Source organism: Lissotriton helveticus, chromosome 6 (assembly GCF_964261635.1).
Source record: "Lissotriton helveticus chromosome 6, aLisHel1.1, whole genome shotgun sequence".
Classification (NCBI taxonomy): Eukaryota; Metazoa; Chordata; class Amphibia; order Caudata; family Salamandridae; genus Lissotriton; species Lissotriton helveticus.
The window spans coordinates 938,507,564-938,526,968 of record NC_136067.1 but is presented as its reverse complement, the minus strand read 5'-3'; the positions used below and the strand labels follow the sequence as shown (position 1 = coordinate 938,526,968).

Here is a 19,405-nt window from a genome sequence, read left to right as displayed (position 1 = left end):
CTTGATCCATCACCGTTTTTTTTAGCTCACTGCACCATCCCAGTTCAGAACCTGGCTACATGCAAATTAGTATGGCCCTGGCCCAGTGCAACATGGGAACAGGGCAGACCAAACTACCAAGCCAATTCTTTACTGGGAAGGAAACAAGCTTCCGGGGACCGGTTTCTGGCATTGCAGCCGTCTTCGGCCCGGCTTGCTTGAATCCTGATGGTGCAATGAGCAAGGGACTCACATCTGAGTATACCCTTCCACACTTGTGGTGGCTAAAACGATTCAAAAAGGGGGGTGGTGATGTATTCAAGCAAGCTGGGCCGAAGACGGCTGTAATGCCAGAAACCGGTCCCCGGAAGCTTGTTTCCTTTCCAGTAAAGAATTGGCTTGGTAGTTTGGTCTGCCCTGTTCCCATGATGCACTGGGCCAGGGACAGACTAATTTGCATGTAGCCAGGTTCTGAACTGGGATGGTGCAGTGAGCTAAAAAACGGTGATGGATCAAGCCCTGATCTTTTGACTGGGTAGGAGTGTTCTGCTTAATTCAGATGCTCTGTCCATCACCACCCCCTTTATGAATCGTTTTGGCCACTATAGGAGTGGAAGGGTATGCTCAGACATGAGTCCCTTGCTCACTGCACCATCAGGATTCAAGCAAGCCGGGCCGAAGACGGCTGTAATGCCAGAAACCGGTCCCCGGAAGCTTGTTTCCTTTCCAGTAAAGAATTGGCTTGGTAGTTTGGTCTGCCCTGTTCCCATGATGCACTGGGCCAGGGACAGACTAATTTGCATGTAGCCAGGTTCTGAACTGGGATGGTGCAGTGAGCTAAAAAACGGGGATGGATCAAGCCCTGATCTTTTGACTGGGTAGGAGTGTTCTGCTTAATTCAGATGCTCTGTCCATCACCACCCCCTTTATGAATCGTTTTGGCCACTATAGGAGTGGAAGGGTATGCTCAGACATGAGTCCCTTGCTCACTGCACCATCAGGATTCAAGCAAGCTGGGCCGAAGACGGCTGTAATGCCAGAAACCGGTCCCCGGAAGCTTGTTTCCTTTCCAGTAAAGAATTGGCTTGGTAGTTTGGTCTGCCTTGTTCCCATGATGCACTGGGCCAGGGACAGACTCATTTGCATGTAGCCAGGTTCTGAACTGGGATGGTGCAGTGAGCTAAAAAACGGTGATGGATCAAGCCCTGATCTTTTGACTGGGTAGGAGTGTTCTGCTTAATTCAGATGCTCTGTCCATCACCACCCCCTTTATGAATCATCCTATCGGCAAGGCGTGACTCCACCAAATCCATATATTCTTATAGATGGTCTAAATTTGTTGCTTGGTGCGGGGAGAAGTCCGTTGACCCTTTAAGGGCTCGTTTGTCTGATATACTACAATTTGCTCTTTCATTGGCTCAGCAGGGTTTTGCTGTGGCAACTATCAAGGGTTATTTGTCGGCCTTGTCGGCTTTCCTTTGTTTGCCAGACCAGCCCTCTTTGTTTGAGTTTCCTGTTGTTTTACGTTTCATTAAGGGCCTTACCAATACATTCCCTCCTACACCTTTTATTGTGCCTCAATGGGACTTAAACCTTGTTCTTACATTCTTGATGGGTTCCCCATTTGAACCTTTACACACATGTCCCTTGAGACTTTCGTCTTTCAAGACTATTTTTCTGGTGGCAATTACTTCGGCAAGGAGAGTAAGTGAGCTTCAAGCTCTAAGTTCTAAGCCCCCATTTTTATCTATTCATGCTGAAATAATGGTTCTCAGGACCAGGGCTGCTTTTCTGCCTAAAGTGGTAACTCCTTTCCATCTGGGGCAGTCCGTTACCCTCCCTACCTTTTATCCTCCCCCTCACCCTTCCAAGGAGGAGGAGAGACTACACCGCTTGGTCCCTAAGAGGGCGGTGAGCTTTTACCTGGACAGGACACGAGAGTTCTTGTTGGATGACCAGCTGTTTGTTGGTTTTGCTGGCTGCAAGAAGGGGAAGGCGGTGCACAAGCGCACACTCTCGAGGTGGATTATCCTCTGCATTAAGATCTGCTACGCCTTGGCGGGTAAGGACCCTCCAGAGGGTATAAGAGCTCACTCTACTAGGGCAAAGTCATCAACGTCTGCTTTGTCTAGGGGTGTTCCTGTTGAGGACATTTGTAGAGCTGCGACTTGGGCCTCCCTCCACACTATCGCGAAGCATTACTGCTTGGATACCGAGGTGAGGAGCAAGGGCCACTTTGCGCGCGCTGTCCTCCAGGATTTTCTGGTATAGGAGAGTGGACACCCTCCTCCGGGAGTGGGGACTGCTGTAGGACTCTATTCACAAGGTGAGGAATCCACTGGCAGATGTATCTATCAGAAGAACAAGTTACTTACCTACGGTAACGCTTTTTCTGGTAGATACAATATCTGCCTGTGGATTCCTCACTGACCCACCCGCCTCCCCGTTGTCCACTCTTTTATTCCTGAGTTTATTGTAATGTAAAGGATTTCATTGCATTTCTGCTTTTGCTTCACACTGTGTGTGTTATCTTGATTTGTGTACTGTGTATACTGTGTATATATCTGCTGTCATCGGTCCGCCCGTGTGCCTCGAAGGCACGGAAAAAAGGCCGGAACTGATGTCATCACGCCGGCGTGGGCCTAATATGGTGTCGGTGACGTCAGCGGAGTCGCGCACGATGCCGTGCCTCTGTGACGTCGTACCACGTCGGCGCGAAGCTACAAAAAGAATTTTTGAATGCTGCTGACGCAGGGGGATATTCACAAGGTGAGGAATCCACAGGCAGATATTGTATCTACCAGAAAAAGCGTTACCGAAGGTAAGTAACTTGTTCTTTATTAACCCACAGCAATCATCATTATTTAAAAGTAAATAACTGCAGTTTGCCAGTAGTGTAAAAGTGGGAACGATAGCGGGCACGGGGTACCTTTTAAAACACATGCTAAATTAGGCTGTTCTTGGTTGCAAGAGCCGTGTAATTATATATGTCTACACATTAATGAGTGATCTGGTGTTTCCGTGCACTCTTCACCTTTGAGATAAACTTCCTTTCCTTCCCTAAGGCATCTGTATGTAAAAGGAAGCGAACAACAACAACAAATTGATTAGGGTCAAGGCGGGGATTTAAAGACCAAGCTCTAGTAAGCCCCAAGTATACAATGAACTACAAAAATACCAGAGGGTCTAAGGGCTGCTAAGTGAACGCAAAACAAAGAATAAGAAGAAACTAAATCACCATCCCTCGTGTATGGTCCACCCACGGTCACCCTTCACCAAAACCCTTATAGTGGCCAGGAAAGGATGCCCATCAGTCACCACACGAAACCGCCCTTCATCATTTGGGTTTCTTTTAAGACCACCATAAAGGGTGCCACTCGTCTTTCACGAGGAGGGCCCAGATGTTAAAGAAGCCTTCAATCGTTCAGACAGATCTTCCGTGGTCTTACTACTCATTTGTGAGGATGTACAAGTAACAGGGACTGATGTCGCAGTGCAAAAAAGTGTGTGTAAACAAGAAAAAGTGGGTTAAAATTGGATTAGGGGGCACTGAAAATAAATTTTATTCTGTTGTTACCCACTATGCCAATATTAAAAAGTAGTCAGAGACAATCAAAGCATTATAGATTGTCTAGATGTGTACTAAGGTCGACATGTTTCAGCAACTACGGCACAATTTGCCATTGCTTTCTTCAGGACCAATCTCTACTTACAGCTACTGCAACCTAGTGATAATGAAAAAACTGTTCTCAAAACCATACATAATACAGAGGTCACCTGAATCCACTAGGTGTCCGTGTCATTTTCCACCTTCCCAGTTCAGACGAATTTCCGATTTGGGAGATGCACAGACCTCACCCCACCTGGCCACAGCTCTCAACTTCGATCGGCTCAGAAGTTGAGTCGCGGAGTACCGACGGACAGAGCGGTGCTTCCCCTTTCCCTGAGCTGTGGCCAAGTGGGGTGAGGTCTGTGCATCTCCCAAATCGGAAATTTGTCTGAACTAGGAAGGTGGCATAGTGGGTAACAACAGAATAAAATTTATACTGCAATCCGAGAGGGCTTTCCCGAAGTGTGTGAGACAGTGTCAAATGAAAATCTGGATTCTGTGGCCAAACGGGTTTGCAAATCAGACATCGATAAGTCAGTTGGGTAAGTGTAGTCAATTTCATCAAGGTGAGTACCAGGCAATGTACTCAATAAAGGACTGGAAATTGTAGGCATCTCTATGGCCACCTCTGGCTCAGGACTAGAAGCAGTGGCCAAAACAGAATTTCTCACAATCGAAGGACAGGAGACTGCCGGTGTCATACTAAGAAGAATCGGCCACTCTGTGTATCTTGACATTGTCAATGGAGATATACATGTTTTCCTTACGACCTGGAAGTGGTGGTAAAATGACTGTTCTTGTGCCCTTCACACCAAGCACAGGAACCGGAGCACTGTAAGAGGGACCAAATTCTTTCTTGTTCTCGATCTTCTCCCGAACCAGTTCTCCAACTTGGGGTAGCCAGCCAACTACCGGGATCAGCAACGCATCATCCGAAGTGGAGGGCAAATGTTCCTTTGCAAGACTGTCTCTTGTCTTTTGTAAGGTCTGTAAAACATTGCAATGTTTATCTACGTCAAAGGAAGTAGCATCAGCCACCGAGACCGTCAAGGTCCGGTACATACATCTTGATACCAAAGAGCATTTCGTATGGGGTCTGCCCACCCAGAGACCTTCTAGGGAGATTATTAAGAGCACGCTGCACGCCATTGAGATGGGCCAGCCAGTTCCTGCCAGTGCCTATAACTCGAGCTGTCAATGATTGCTTTAAGTCACGGTTCATTCGTTCCACAACACTATTACCCTCAAGTCTGTATGGAGACGAAAACTTGACTTGGACCCCCAATGAAGTCATGGCATCCTTATACGGCTTAGAGGCGAAAGCAGGACCCTGATCCGAATGGAAGGTTCCACAGGCAAAGATCCCTACAAAGACACGCAAATCTCTTATGACAGTCCATGAATCAGCGCTGCGGTGCGGCCAGACCCATACAAAGCGTGTGCATGAATCAACTGCTACTAAGACGTACTTATATGCAGTATCAGAAGAAAAAGGACCGCAGTGATCTAAGTAAACACAACCTAGTGGTTTATTAGATATAAAAAACTGTGGTTGGGGTGGACGTGCAGAAGTTGAAGGTTTAATCTGCTGGCATATGTCACATTGAAGTACATAATCGCGCGTCTGTTTGTACAGTCCCCGCCACCAAAAACGCTGTTGTAATTGAGACACAGTGGCCGAAACGCCCGCATGTGCAGACGCAACACCTTCATGAGCCGCTGTGATCAATGTATTTCTGCGATCCGCGTTGGGAATCAATCTCTCCCCAACGTCAGGTATTTTCACATTAGGAACCTTATCGGGACTTAAGTGCTATGTGTACTTCGAAGGGAACCCTTTAGGATATTTACCTCCCTTTTCAGTGGCAGCAACAGAAGCCAAGATATCATCATCAATCTTACTTTTGCACCGTGTAACAGCCGCAACTAAATATGTCGATACCGCTGATTTCGCCGCTTCATCAGCTAGCGAGTTGCCAAGAGCGTGGACTCCAACACGCTGATGACCAAGCGTATGAATTACAAGCACGAGAGGCAACAGGTCCTTGAGCTCAGCCACTCGGACCCAGATCATTTTATGTTTTATTGTGCTACCCTTGGAATCACGAAAGTCATTCTGAATCCAAAAGAACAAGTTTTCATTTTAAGACTGGACACAGTAGTAAGAATCACTCACAATCAGAGTCGTCAAACTAGGATCAGCGTACTCCAATGCAAGCATCAAAGCACGAAGCTCTGCCAATTGTGCGGTGCAGTCCCCTAGAGTCTGTGTGCGCACAACTCTGGACTTGAACTCATCGTTCACCATGGCACCTACCACAATGGCGCATGCGGATACGTAGGCGTGTTTAGAACCATGCGCAACCTGCGCTGAACCATCAGTGTATATGATACAAGGGGAATCCTCCAAAGGCCGCATAGCCAAAGGCGCAGGATTAACGAATTCATACTGTAAAAACTCCTGCAGTGTGCAGTTGTGCGCATTTCTCCAAGAAGTGGGGAGCCAAACCTCGACCTTCATTGTTGAGCTCATAGCCCAGGAACAACACTGTATACTCTGCAATGTGCGATTTTGCAAAATTAAATTTGTAAGTCCGCAAAGCTACAAATTATGCGGTCAACTCGACACAAATGCTCCCAAAGTTCGTCGTCTGTGAGATAAATGTCATTCACCTACGAGTAAGCATCAGGGTCGATCCTCTCTAGCAGAGAGACAATGCGGGCGGCAAATACCCCAGGACTATTCTTATAGCCCATTGGTAAACGACGGAATTGTTTTTGGATGCCGCCGCATGTAAAACTTATCCATTGGAAACTCAGACCATCTAAATGGTGGGCATAAAAACCGTTGGAAATGTCAAGCGTGGTTTTAAACCGCTTACACACAAGACTATCCACTAAGGCAGAGCCGTGAGTATTCTGTACTGCACAGGTACGGCAATGCGAGTTTAAATGTCGGTAATCCAATACCAAACAATACGATCCGTCAGGCTTGGTCACAGTAAAAAGTGGGTTATTCATTGGTGACACACACGTTTCAATTACACCTTAATATTCCAATTGCTCAAGGATTTCCGCAACGGAAGCCTTTGCTTCTCGTTTAATGGGATATTGAGGTTATGGCTGTGGCTGCGACCGCAACGGAATTTCGTGGTGTGGGGAAAATTTATCCCAACCACAGTGAGTACGGTACAGAGCCGGCGCAAGGGTCTAGCCCACTCTTCTGCAAAATTCAGCGCATGCTCCTTAGAGACCGTGTGCGCGAAACTAGGGAGGATTACCTCCTCCCCTCTTGGAGCTGCGAGAACAAAAGGTGGGGGCCAGTCAGCCTCCGCTAACAAAATGTCATAGGTAGTTGTAAGATTTTCCCAAAATACCCCTTTTATGGTACGTTGTATGTCACCTTCAATGAACAGGACTATTTCATAAAGTCTGTCTGGGGGGAGGAGGAGCCAAGATGGCGATCGGAACGGTCGCATAACCGCCTCGCTCCGTGATCTCTTCCTCCCCGCCACCTATCCTGTATTTTATCCTGCTCGGGGTGTTCCGAATTTGGTCACTGTGGAAGAGCCGTCACTTACCATCCTTTTCCGGGGCTCTGGCGTGCAGTGATTCCGGCGTTCTGCCCTGGTCACATTGTTGGCCTTCCCGGCCCTGACGCCGGGGCCTCGAGTGCTGTGCCTGCCCGGAGATGATCGGAGTGCCGGCGGTCCGGAACCGGTGGAGAGACCCGATGGTGGGAGCCTGAGAGCCGCGGGCCGGGACCCCCGGGGCAGACCCGCCCCCGCTGGTGGGCCACCCCGCATGTCCGTTCGCCTACCGGCCCGAAGAAGAGAAGCCGCACTGTCCGGCACCCCTCGAGTGAGAAACCCACTCCTGTTGTTAGTCCCGCCCGGGATCCGGTGCTGGGCTCCCCCCGAGTGCTGTGGGGAGCACGCCCGTTCTTCTGGTGACTCTCCTTTCTCCGCCGAGCGCCATCCGCCGCGGTTTGGCGGTGAGCCCTGGGGCCGCCGGTGCTCCTGATGGACTTGGAAGAACCTGCGGCGATGGCGGAGGGTGCTGTACTTAAGATGGCGGATGGCCCCTCGGGGTGTCTTTCTCCTGGAGACAGGGAGGTTGCCGCATTTGCTTTCTCCAGCCCTCGTTTGGTTTGGGCGGCCCCTACTCGGAGTGCTATCTGGTTTGCCCTGTCTGCTCTGCGGATCGACCTGTCCTTGAAATGTCGAGCCTTGGAGTTGCGGATAGCTGCCATGGTGGCTCCGCCATTTTGTGACGAAGTGTCGTCTCCCCGAATTGTACTGCCTGAAACTTCGCCGGCGGCTGTGCTGGGATCTCCGGCTGGGTGCTCGATTCTATGGGATCTAGCGGACCCGGTGCCGATGCTGCAGTGCTTTCTACATCCTGTTTTCTTTGCTTCGTGCTGGACGGCCCAGATACTGTGCTTGACCACGTGGATCTTTGAGGAACTTTTGCATTCTGACTGTTGCCGAGTTCTCCTGGTTGCTTCTAGTTTGCCGGGACGTTGTTTTGCGGAGATCCCACCGGCTTTTCCTGACTGGTATGGACCCACTGTGTTCTGCTGTTTTTTGGCTGTGGCGGGGTTGGGAAGCTCGACTCTTCATAAAAGTGGACAGGGGTGATCGTGCCCGGATAACTGTGGGACCCTTTTTACATGGCATCTCCGGGCCTCGTTATTCTGGATGGTTCCTGTTTACATCCTGGTGTAGGCTTTTCTTGACTCTCCTTTTCGACCTCGATTAGTGAATTATTGTTGCGGGGGGGTAGTGTTTTATGTCTCGATCGCTGGCTCCTCTCCTCTCTCTTTCTTCCCTTTTCCTCTCCTTCTTTTTCTTATTCCCCTCTCTTTCTTTGTTATAATTCCCTTTCTCTTTTTCTATATTTCGGGTGACTCTGGGCGACAGGCACGCTGTTTAGTGGGGTAGGCCGTAGCCATTACAGTGATGTAGGGTGGGGGGGGTGTTTGTTATTTTAGTTTGTTTTATTCTATGGTCCCTTTTTTGCCTTTTCCAGGGGGTGGGCTATGTCCCTTGGTGTTTACTCCTCTGTTTCGCTAGCGTCTGCACTTTCTCCTTTTTCGGGGCGGGTGGGCTGTACGTGTGGCGTCCACTTTATTTGTTTGCTGGTATTCTTCCTCTATTCTGCACCTGGTATGGGCGTGTGAGGTCTTTGGGCTTTGCCCTACTGTGGTCGTCTGCTTGCGTGGGGGGCTATTTCCCTCCCGCCCCCCCCCCCCTTCTTTTCTGTATATGTTGCATGACGCGCGGGTAGATATGGTTGCTGCCTCCTTTATATAATGTAAAATGAAACCTCCTTTATCCTGGCGCTGGCGATGTAACGACTTTATTTGCATCCATCCTGTATTTATCCTATCGTATACATTGCTTTGTTATTTTGATTCTCCTGACTTTGCGGCCGGCCCCTGTGGTTGTAGGCCAGCGCTTGTACTTCTACGTGTCTTTCAATAAAGGTTTTAAAAAAAAAAAAAAAAGTCTGTCTGGGGGAGCAACCCTAGTGTCAGCTGTCTCCACAAAAACATAATGGTCAGTCACTGTCACCTTCAGTAGTGGACGGAGCACCTCTCGTACAATGGTGATCTCCGCCGCGCTGTCCAGCAACGTCAGAGCCCATGTCTGATTCCGAAGCTGCGTTCTCACTATCTGTGGCATATCTCGCTGTTAAAGCGGCGACTTTCTGTTTCTGAAACTGGGGTCTTTTCGGTGTAGAATCGTCCTACTTGCCTTTACCGTCTGTCGGGCGGGGCTGGCCACGTCCTTGCTGACCACCCCGGCCCTTGCCGCCTCCTCCTCCACCGGTCGTTGAGGCCGATGACTCCAGAAAAGAACGAGGAGAGCGTTGATCAGAAACCTGAAATCGATCAGGTGATTTTATCATTGCGCGATCGCGCAAGTCATAAACACGTTCTGTGGGCGCAGGCAAAGGAGACGCAAGAAGAGACTCCTGTCTCTGTTGTTGTTGCTTACCCAGTTTTTGTTTTTTCGGCCAATTTTGTTTTTTGGTCTTGGGCTGTTCGTCAATTTCTGACTTCTGCCCTTGATGTTGTTTTTTCTCTTTCGTAGAAAAAGGCTTAAGACCCCTACTGTTGCAGCCCACGGTTTTATAAGCCGCGACAATAATTTGTGCTAACTGTCGGGGTTTGTCGACATGGGGTATCACCTGCAAAGCATTGGCTACCTGAAAGTTCACCGCATCTCCCTTGACATTAGCAAGAATGAGATCGTAAACTACATCAAAGGAGCCACAAAGGCGCATACCCAATTCAACAGCAGCCTCAGGTCCGTGCTCATCTTGAACACGCTTAAGGACCGTCGGCAAAACAGTCATAGACGGTGTGCCATAACACCTCGCATAGACTGCCACAAATATTCTACCCCAGGTCTCACAGTCACAGATCTCAGGGGTCAAGTCTTTCGGCATGCTAATTGTCAGAATCCTGTGTTTCTCACCAGGAGTCGTGTTAGGAAATACTGCTTCCAGCTGGTCAAACTTCTCGGCAAGGCAGAAAGGAAATTCATCCCTATCCTGGGGGCGCTTGCCCATCACAGCGTTGACCATCACGGGACTGACCTTCATACCGCCCTGTCCAACAGGAAGCGCCGCAGTTCCCGGGCCCCCACCCCGGAGATTACGGATTATGTATTGCACTAACGACCTAATCACGCTAATTGCGACCACATGTAGTCATCTTAGTTCAACAACGATACAAGCGCTGTGTTGAGGATGAGGCGTAAATCCAGCCAAAACAGGCCAATTTGTGTCTGGAATGGACAAAGGACCTAACCTCGGGGCTGTTAAAGAGTGGGGTAGGGCGCCATCGAACCAAACTCGGTGCTGCCAAGCATCAATAGGTACTTCCTGTGCCCTATATGGAGTATATTCATTCAGCACAGCAGTGGGAGTGTATGCATGGAACACACCCGAAGTTGCATCCACAGCTGGGAAGGTCACCCACGAGTAAAAGATTTTGTAAGGGTAAGCACTCACCACCATGATCACGGCCATGCCATCCACGGGAACATTATAATGCTGCAAATGGTTGCGCACCGTAATGCGACTATGCTGCGGAATGTTCACCGCGGCCATAACGACACAGAAAGATAGAGGGACAAAGCAAACTTTGTAGCACAACTGGGTTGTAATTCAAGGAAACAGTTTAGAAAGATTCAAGCTTGAAAAGACCTATTACTAAAATAGGTAGGTTTTTCCGACACCACCGTTGTCCGGAAACAATAGTGAAGGGGTTAAGGATTGAATGATGTACTACTCAAGCGTCATGTAATAAGACCACCGAAAACGTTGGGCGCCATGTCGCAGGGATTCCGTTCTCCTACAGAACTGTGCATAGAGACTTGGAACCTCAGTGAGTTAGGGTGTGCCAAAACTCACCTCAGTACCCAAAATCCCCTACCAGACTAGCTACAGTGTCTCATTGGTCATTACAAACTCCCAATGCTTAGACAAACCAGAACATGGACTTAGAATACCTCAGGTAACGTGGAGCACATGAACACTCTTTCGTTATACAATCAGTTCAATCCAGAACAAGGAGTAACAGAGAACGCGTGCACATTTGAAATGTTTATTTACTAATGCAGTGTTCTCAAACGCAGTATCTTAGCTAATACAAGCAAATCTATTATAAGAAACAAAGTAATCAGCAGAGTTACTAGTCCATAGAAAACAAAAGGTGAAAGATATTAGAATGCTAAAATGAATAGGTTTAAACAACACCTAATTCTCACCCTCCCTAGCTAGCATATTATATTATATCTAAGAAGGTCTCTTTGGGTTTTAGCAGGACGGGCCCATACCTCAGATCTTAGTGGTAAGGGATCACATCATCTTCCACCAGCTCTCTACATGCGAAGCACCATCAAGTGTGTGTGTATGCTCTGTGCAAAGCAATATAAAACGCGCCTAGCGCCTGAATTTGGCCGCAGCTGCATGTATGTTATGTCTAGGAAGGTGCGAAGATCAGACCTCACAACAACTGTGTCGAGATATCCTTGAAGGCTTCAGCACTCACTGTACAGACACGGTTCACTAAGCAAAGCTGATATCAGAGTAATAACATATTATTCGTGTGTGAATCAAAACACTCTACTAGGCTCAAAGCTACAATAACAGTTATGTGTCGTGTGCAGAAGCAGCAAAGGAAAAATGGCGTTTAAACTCCTAATAAGCTCATGCTAACTTAACACAGCATATAGGCAAAGCATAACTATATGACAGGAGATGTAGGACATTATACGGTTGATGTAATGACTGCTCACGGGCCGGTAATAACATAAAAACAAGCATTTACAATGCAATGGTATCGGCATTATTAAAGGTAGAGCTATTGGCATTGCTCGTGACATATTTTTTTATTTCTTTAAAAAAAAAAACATAAATAAATGGTATTGTCATTTACAATGGCAATACGGAAGCATTAGAGAGTATTCGCAGACACAGAGCCGCGCACACAAACAGACAGAGCCGCGCACACACACACAGACAAAGCCACGCACACACACACAGACAGAGCCACGCACACACACACAGACAGAGCCACGCACGCACACACACACACACACACACACACACAGACAGAGCCACGCACACACACAGACAGAGCCACGCACGCACACAGACAGAGCCACGCACACACACACAGACAGAGCCACGCACACACAGGCACAGAAAAACCGGGATGACAAGCAGGGAACAGAGGCACAGAAAAACCGGGATGACAAGCAGGGAACAGAGGCACAGAAAAACCGGGGGGACAGAGGCACAGAAAATCCGGGATGACAATCCGGGAACAGAGGCACAGAAAAACCAAGATGACAAGCAGGGAACAGAGGCACAGGAAAACCGGGGGAACAGAGGCACAGAAAATCCAGGATGACCAGCAGGGAACAGAGGCACAGAAATACCGGGATGACAAGCAGGGAACAGAGGCACAGAAAAACCAGGGGAACAGAGGCACAGAAAAACCGGGATGACAAGCAGGGAACAGAGGCACAGAAAAACTGGGATGACAAGCAGGGAACAGAGGCTCTGTCTTGATGGCATCAGCAAAAAACATTGGCAAAGGAAAGAGATCCCCATTGGCAAAGTCAAAGAGGCGAGCCGCGAGACCCATTGGCTTATTTTCATTTCTATCTGCTTCATGCTGTCACAACCTTTGGACATTTACTGGTACAATGTCAAGTGTACCTGTATGCAGAAGGGCTGTTATCCATCTGTACTCCTGCAGGCAGGCTTTGCCCGTTCACTTTTGCAAGCACTGGGCTACAGGACAACAACTTTCAGCATTGTGTTTATAAAATGTCGACGTTGAATATCACACTAAACTCTCAAATGGCTTCTGTTTAGGATGATTCTGGTGTAGGTTACTGATAGAGCAGTAATTATTGCTTGCAGAACCTACTGCGAAAGTTGTTGATTTTAATTAATTAATCATTTCATTTTATAAACGCCCTGCCTGCCCATAACTTTCCATTCCCTCAGCCCCAACAGGTTTGGAGCCGGTGACTATTCCCAGTTCATTAACTGACTGACCTCGGCATTAACACCCCCTTGGCGAGGGTTGCCCGGGAAACAAAGCTTCTTGTGCTCATTATCCCGCATGTGACCTCTTAATTACTTGCTAAATTAGAATGGTTTTCTGAAAATCACAAGCGGAGGTTAATGTGAGCTTCCAGAGCTGATCAAGCTTAGATGACAGTAAATTCAAGAGGAATTCACTCGACATGATCCCCGCAGGCGCCCCTTTCAGAGGGACGACGGCCTGTCCCAGTGGGCGCGGCGTGTCCTGATAATTGCAGAGCGGGCCATAGACTATGTAGCTGTGCCCAGTGATCCAGCCGATGTCTGCAACACAACAAAACACATCTCCATCGTGGTAATCGAAGACGTACTTATCGGTCAGCGCTGTGTGCAGCAGGTACCCAGCCTGAGTGTGCACCAGACCCTTGGGCTTCCCAGTGCTCCCCGATGTGTATAGCAGGAACAGCACGTCCTCACTCTCCATGGCAACCGGAGCACATGTTATGTCCTCCTTCATCATTTCCTCTTCCAGGGAAACGTCCAGCGTTGACATTGGCACCTTAAGATCCGTCCGCATGGCCACCAGCACCCGCTTCACCAACTGGCAGTGCTTCACTGCCTCATCCACAGTCTTCTTCAGTTCTGCGATCTTCCCACCTCGCAGGCCCTGATTCACAGTGACCACCAGCTGAGACTCAGCATCCCGGATTCTGTCTGCCAAGGCCTCAGTGCTGAACCCTGCAAAGACCACATTGTGGATGACCCCAATGCTGGCACATGCCAGCATGATGGCCACTGCCAGTGGGCATGAAGGCATGTAGATGGTGACTCGGTCCCCCTTCCTGATGCCGTGTCGCTTCAGAGTATTTCCCAGTCGACATGTCATCTCCAGCAGCTCTCTGTATGAAATATGCTCCTCTTTGCCGGGTTCATCCTTTTCCCAAATCAGGGCTACTTTATCTGGAGACGAGTGGACGTGTCGGTCCAGGCAGTTTACTGACACATTCAGCTGCCTCCCTTGGAACCTTTTCACCTGGCCCCCGCTAAGGTCCCCCTCCAGTACAGTCTGGAAAGGGTGTAGCCACATCAGCTGGCTCCTGGCTAGGGCCCCCCATAATGTCCCGGCCTTCTCCACCGACATCCTGTACAGACTCAGGGGGTCCACCACTTCCGGGAAGGAGGCCGCCCCGGGCATGTATGCAGTGATGGAACCCCCGTTCCAGGCTCGGATGGCCCGAGCATATAAGGCCCCCCCCCGAGCCTCGAGGAAGGGTTCGAAGGCAGCGAACCCCCAGCTTTATCAGAGCCATGACTGAGGGAGCCCGAAAGGACCTCGGCAAAACGGGTGTTAACGGTCCCGTGCAGTTCCTTAGAGTCACACCGTGGGTAACAGGAGCTGTCTCATATTGGGCGTGTCAGCTCAGGAGCTGTCTCGTACCAGGAGCAGTGTGCCTTCTCGCCCACTGTGTGAATGATGCAGGAAGTCTCAGCTTGTGCTCTCACACGTCGAGTGCCAGGGGTTGTATCACGCTCAAGAGTATCAGGAGCTATCTCACACTGTGAGAGTCAGGGCACCCTCACACTGTGAGTGCCAGGAGCTCGCTCACACTCAGACTGTCGGGAGTCTCTCGGTGAGCGTGAGGGTCTTCCTCTCACTGCTGGTGTCAGGTCAGCGCGGGAGGTTTGTACTCTTCTCTCGATCACAGTGCGTCTGTGGGGTCCCGCCCGCAGCGTCCTGTGACTGTCTCGTTGGATGCAGCGGGTGTCTCTTTTAAATCGTGAAAGTATTTGCTTGGTGAAGTTAGGCAGCCATGGTGAGAGGACGACTCTACAGCTGGTAGTTCATTAAGTGATGGCGCTTGAGTGAGGGCGCTGCGCAGATTTACGCAATCCTCGGTAGTTAGGTTCTCTGACGGTGGAGGTCTCTTTCCAGTTGTAGGTTGTCCGTCTCTAGCAGTGGGCGTCTAGTCTCCATACAGCTGCAAGTCGCCCGTCTCTGGCGGTGGTTGTCTCTGTACAGCTCTGTAGGTCGCCCGTCTCGTCTTCGCCATGCTGTGCCCGCCGCCGCCTCCTCGCTCTGCTTGGGGATGTCAGCTCGCCTGGGTCCCGCTCCGCTAACTAGTTGGCGCTTTGTCTCCCTCGCAGTTGAAAATGGTGACCCCCTCCCGACCACCAGCAGTTACTGCCTCTCCATCACCTGCCCGAAGTGTGTCAGCAGGAGCGGACAAATGGGACTTTAGCTGTAGTTTAGTTTTAAGATAGGAGCGGAGGCGGAGGGCTACCACTAAATATCATTAGGAGAGAGATGAATAACTATTAGAAGGAGGCTCGTGGAAGCAAGCAGATGGATGCAAGGGCCTGACGCGGTCGGGCAGAAATGGCTGCCGCAAAGCTCCGAAATTTTCGGAATCGGGGTGTGTTTTTGGATGAGTGACGGATGACGTCACAGATAGAAAGAACCTAAAAAACACGCCCCCGAATCCGAAAAAGACGGGGCTTGAAGGGAGTGACGTCCCTCTCCTCCATTGGCTGGCCAGCATTTACTAGGCCAGCCAATGGAGAAGAGGGGCGGGTTCCAAGCCCCCTCTAAGAAACATAAAATCTTCGGCTCCACCCACTGCTACGCAGTGCGGCGGTCCTCGACCTAAAGAAGGGGAGGCCAGGCGATAAGAATGCTAAGGAAGGCGATTATACATATCTTGCTTAAATAACTTCATCGATCTTAAAACGAGATATGGCCAATTGCAAATAAGAGTGTTTTAACAATAAAAAGAAATTGTGTGTAAACAAACAAACGACAAACTGTGCATATTTTTTATAGGCCTACCCCAATGGTATGGACAATTAATATAGAATAGGCACTTAGGAGATGTGACACTAGCGGTGTTGCTAAGTAGACAAGGTGAGCAAAACTATTTTTGATAATATCCCAAAGATGCAGAGGAACGAATAGGTGACTAATAGCTTTCAATTTTCTCAATTTACCGTACATGCAGAAAATAAAAAAACGGGTCATTGTGCACACGACAAAGTATCATACCACACTGAATGAGGAGGTGCAAGGAAGGAGAAAAAAAAGGGTGAGTGACCTATCAGAGAGGTGAAAGTAGGATAGAGGAATAATAGATATATATTTCCTTACAGCTGCTGATCTTTTAAATAAAAAAATGACTGCAGCGATCCTGATTGTACAACCAGACTACACCGAGAAGTACTCTCATAAAGAAAAATACAGGTGGAAGGTGTGATGTATCTATGTTGAGGTTAAGTTTAAATACTATACAAGTAGTTGACACTAGAACGATTATCTTTGTTCACAGACTGGTAGTGAATATAACCAGCATTGAAAATCGTAAACAGACGTACCTGAATTAATAAAAGGATACGGAATAGATTTTATGAAGGTAGGCATCCTTAACAAGTATACAAGCACAAGGGGTGATGGAATGAACCTGTGTGAGTGAAAGTGAACTGTTTTAAGAAAAATGGAGGGTTTAACATGGACGAGAATAAACCCGTTATTCGGTATAAGATAAATCAGGGGAAATCATGAGGGCATGTACCTATGAAAAGGGTGTGCAATGGTAGGAGTAAAACTAGGCATGTTGATAGTAGGACCACAAATAGCATGAGTACAGAATGTAAAGATTTAAGTTTAAAAGGGATGATATGTAAATGAAAACTGCACTCTTGGATGTATTTTTACTTTGGATTTTTATGTTTACAGATTGTTGTGTTTTATAAATTGTCCTGAAGAAGGTGGGGCTCACAGCCGAATCCACCAAACGCGCCGACAACCTTGTTGGGATAAATATAACCTTTTAAAAAAATCTTTTTAAAAAATGTGTGTATTTTGATAAACTGTTGATGAGCATTAGGCACTGTATTAAGAAGAATCTACTTATGCAAATGAACTGATGTGTTTTTAACAAATAATTTTTTCTTAAATACTTTTTTAATAAATACTCTGGATAACTATTCCTTAATTTGACATTGCCTTTGTGGTTCTACTAATGTGTGTAAGGGCCGTCATAGGCGCAGGGAGACAGACTGTGGCATAGATAATAACCTGACTTGAATGATGTGATTGGTTGAGGAAATCCGACTAGAGAAAACACAACCCAGGGAACACTGCTTCTTTGATTGCATTTTACCCAGTTCCTGTGGGTCCATATGGAACTCTCTTTCTCTTTAAGGATATAGCCAAAACATTCAACAAATGCAGGCCTTCTAAAGCACTTGGACCAAATGCTATTCCAATAGTGATTATTAAGCCCAATCTGCCAGCGTGGAGTAAAACATTGGAACAAATATTTTCAAGCACCTTAAATATGGTTTACATACCAGAATCTTGGAAAAGTTTGCTTCTCCGACTAGTCTATAAAAATTTACGTAAATGATTGCTTAATATTTTTTGTGATGCTGATGTGAAGATCTTACAACACAAAGCGGTAGAACAGTCAGAAGAAAATAACCTAATCAAAATGTATCAAACTGGTTTCAGATCAGCTTGCTCAACAGTAGACGATATATTGGCCGTAAAATCTACTTGCTAAAAAAGCTTAGAAAAAGAAACAAAGTAATTCTTTGTCTACTTCATAGAGTACTCCACTGCTTTTGACAAAGTCGATAGAAATATTTATGGCAAGAATTAAAGGCCTGGGGAATACAAAATACACTATCAAACTTCTTGATTGAACTACACACAGAGACCTGGGTGTAAGTAAAAATGTCAACTGGGTTTGGTCTCGCAAAAAATTCAAGTTTTCAATGGTCTAAAACAGTTGGAGCCCTGCTCCTCTGCTGGTACTTGCCGGAACAGCACAACTCATGGCAGGGTTTTCCGCAGAAACTAGGTCAACATAAAATTAGCTGTTTGGCATAGGCAGACGATCTTGGGCCAAATGTACAACCCCTTCTATTTTGCGAGTCGCAAATTGCGTCATTTTGCTATTCGCAAAATGGAATGTACTACAGTGTCTCAAACACTGTTTGCAATTCCCAATGGGGCCGCAAACGACCTGTCTCATTATTAGTCATGAGGCAGGTCACAATTTGCGACCCCATTGGGAATGGGCAGCACTCACAGGGATGGTGGCCTGCTGGGGTCAGCAGACCACCATGTCTACGACTGTTTTTTAAATAAAGCAGTTTTTTTAAATGCATCCTGTTTTCCTTAAGGAAAATGGGATGCATTTAAAAACAGAAAAATGAAACGTTTCTATTTCATTTTTTAAGGGTTGGCAGTGGTCCCTGGGACCACTGCCTGCTCTTAAAAAATATTTTCGCTGCCAGTCACAAATGGGTCCCCTGGAGCGAGTGGCTTACCACCTTTATGAAATAGATGGCAAACTGCAAGTGTTTTGCGACTGCAATTGCGGTAGCAAAACAATTGTAAAAAGAAGTGCAACTGGCTATTATGAAGGGATGCCCTTGGCACGCCCCTTCCTAATAGCGAGTTAACAGTTAAATTCACAAAAATAAAGATGATCGCCTTTGGAAAATCGGCTAAAAGTGCCAATTGGATAATATCTAATTCGATAGTAGAGCAAGTTGAATCTTATCCTTACATCGGAGTAGCAATGCACAAAAGTCTAACATGGAAAGATCACCTTGAGAATGTGAAAATTAAATGTAATGATGTTTCCACTGCCCTAAAACAATTTTCAACATGGTATGGAGGCAAAGCATTAGCCCAATTGGTTTCAATTGCTAATATGAAGTTGAGACCCATATTACTATATGGCTCTCCAGTTTTTCAATCCTAAGCCATACAGGATCTTGACTTAATTTGTATTAAAAATATACAACTTCTTTTCAGCTTCAGATCTTCAATACCGTCCTGCAGAATCAGATTAGAACTGGTCCTAACATCAATACAAGCAGCCAGTAACATATCTCTGACAGATTACCTGTGGGTTAGCAGGACGGCAGCAAAAAATACTCTAAAAACTGTAATCATTGCTGAAATTCAACTCGGCAAAAATCGACTACCATAACTTAATGGAAAGCAGGATCGCTTAAACCATGATAGACTATGATTTTCCTCCACTAGACATTGTATCAAAACTCAAAAGGCCACCAAAAATGTATTTGATATGAAATTGGGGAAACTTCCCACTTCAGCGACCTACAGTTTGCATCTAATTATAAACACGCACAATTAATTCACTATTCTTACACAACTATATATAGATTCAAATCTTGAACCGAGTATAAGAAATCTTATATTCGATTTTGGTT

The 19,405-nt window shown here is 47.3% G+C and overlaps 1 protein-coding gene and 1 pseudogene across 1 annotated transcript in view; one reads left to right on the top strand and one right to left on the bottom strand.

The window, feature by feature from the left end:
* The window catches only part of SDCCAG8 (SHH signaling and ciliogenesis regulator SDCCAG8), a 1,463,224-nt gene that overhangs the window by 820,968 nt on the left and 622,851 nt on the right, over positions 1-19,405 (top strand). The gene's annotated exons all lie outside the window — the stretch shown is intronic.
* LOC144761337 (acetyl-coenzyme A synthetase 2-like, mitochondrial pseudogene) lies at positions 13,263-14,472 on the bottom strand (annotated as a pseudogene).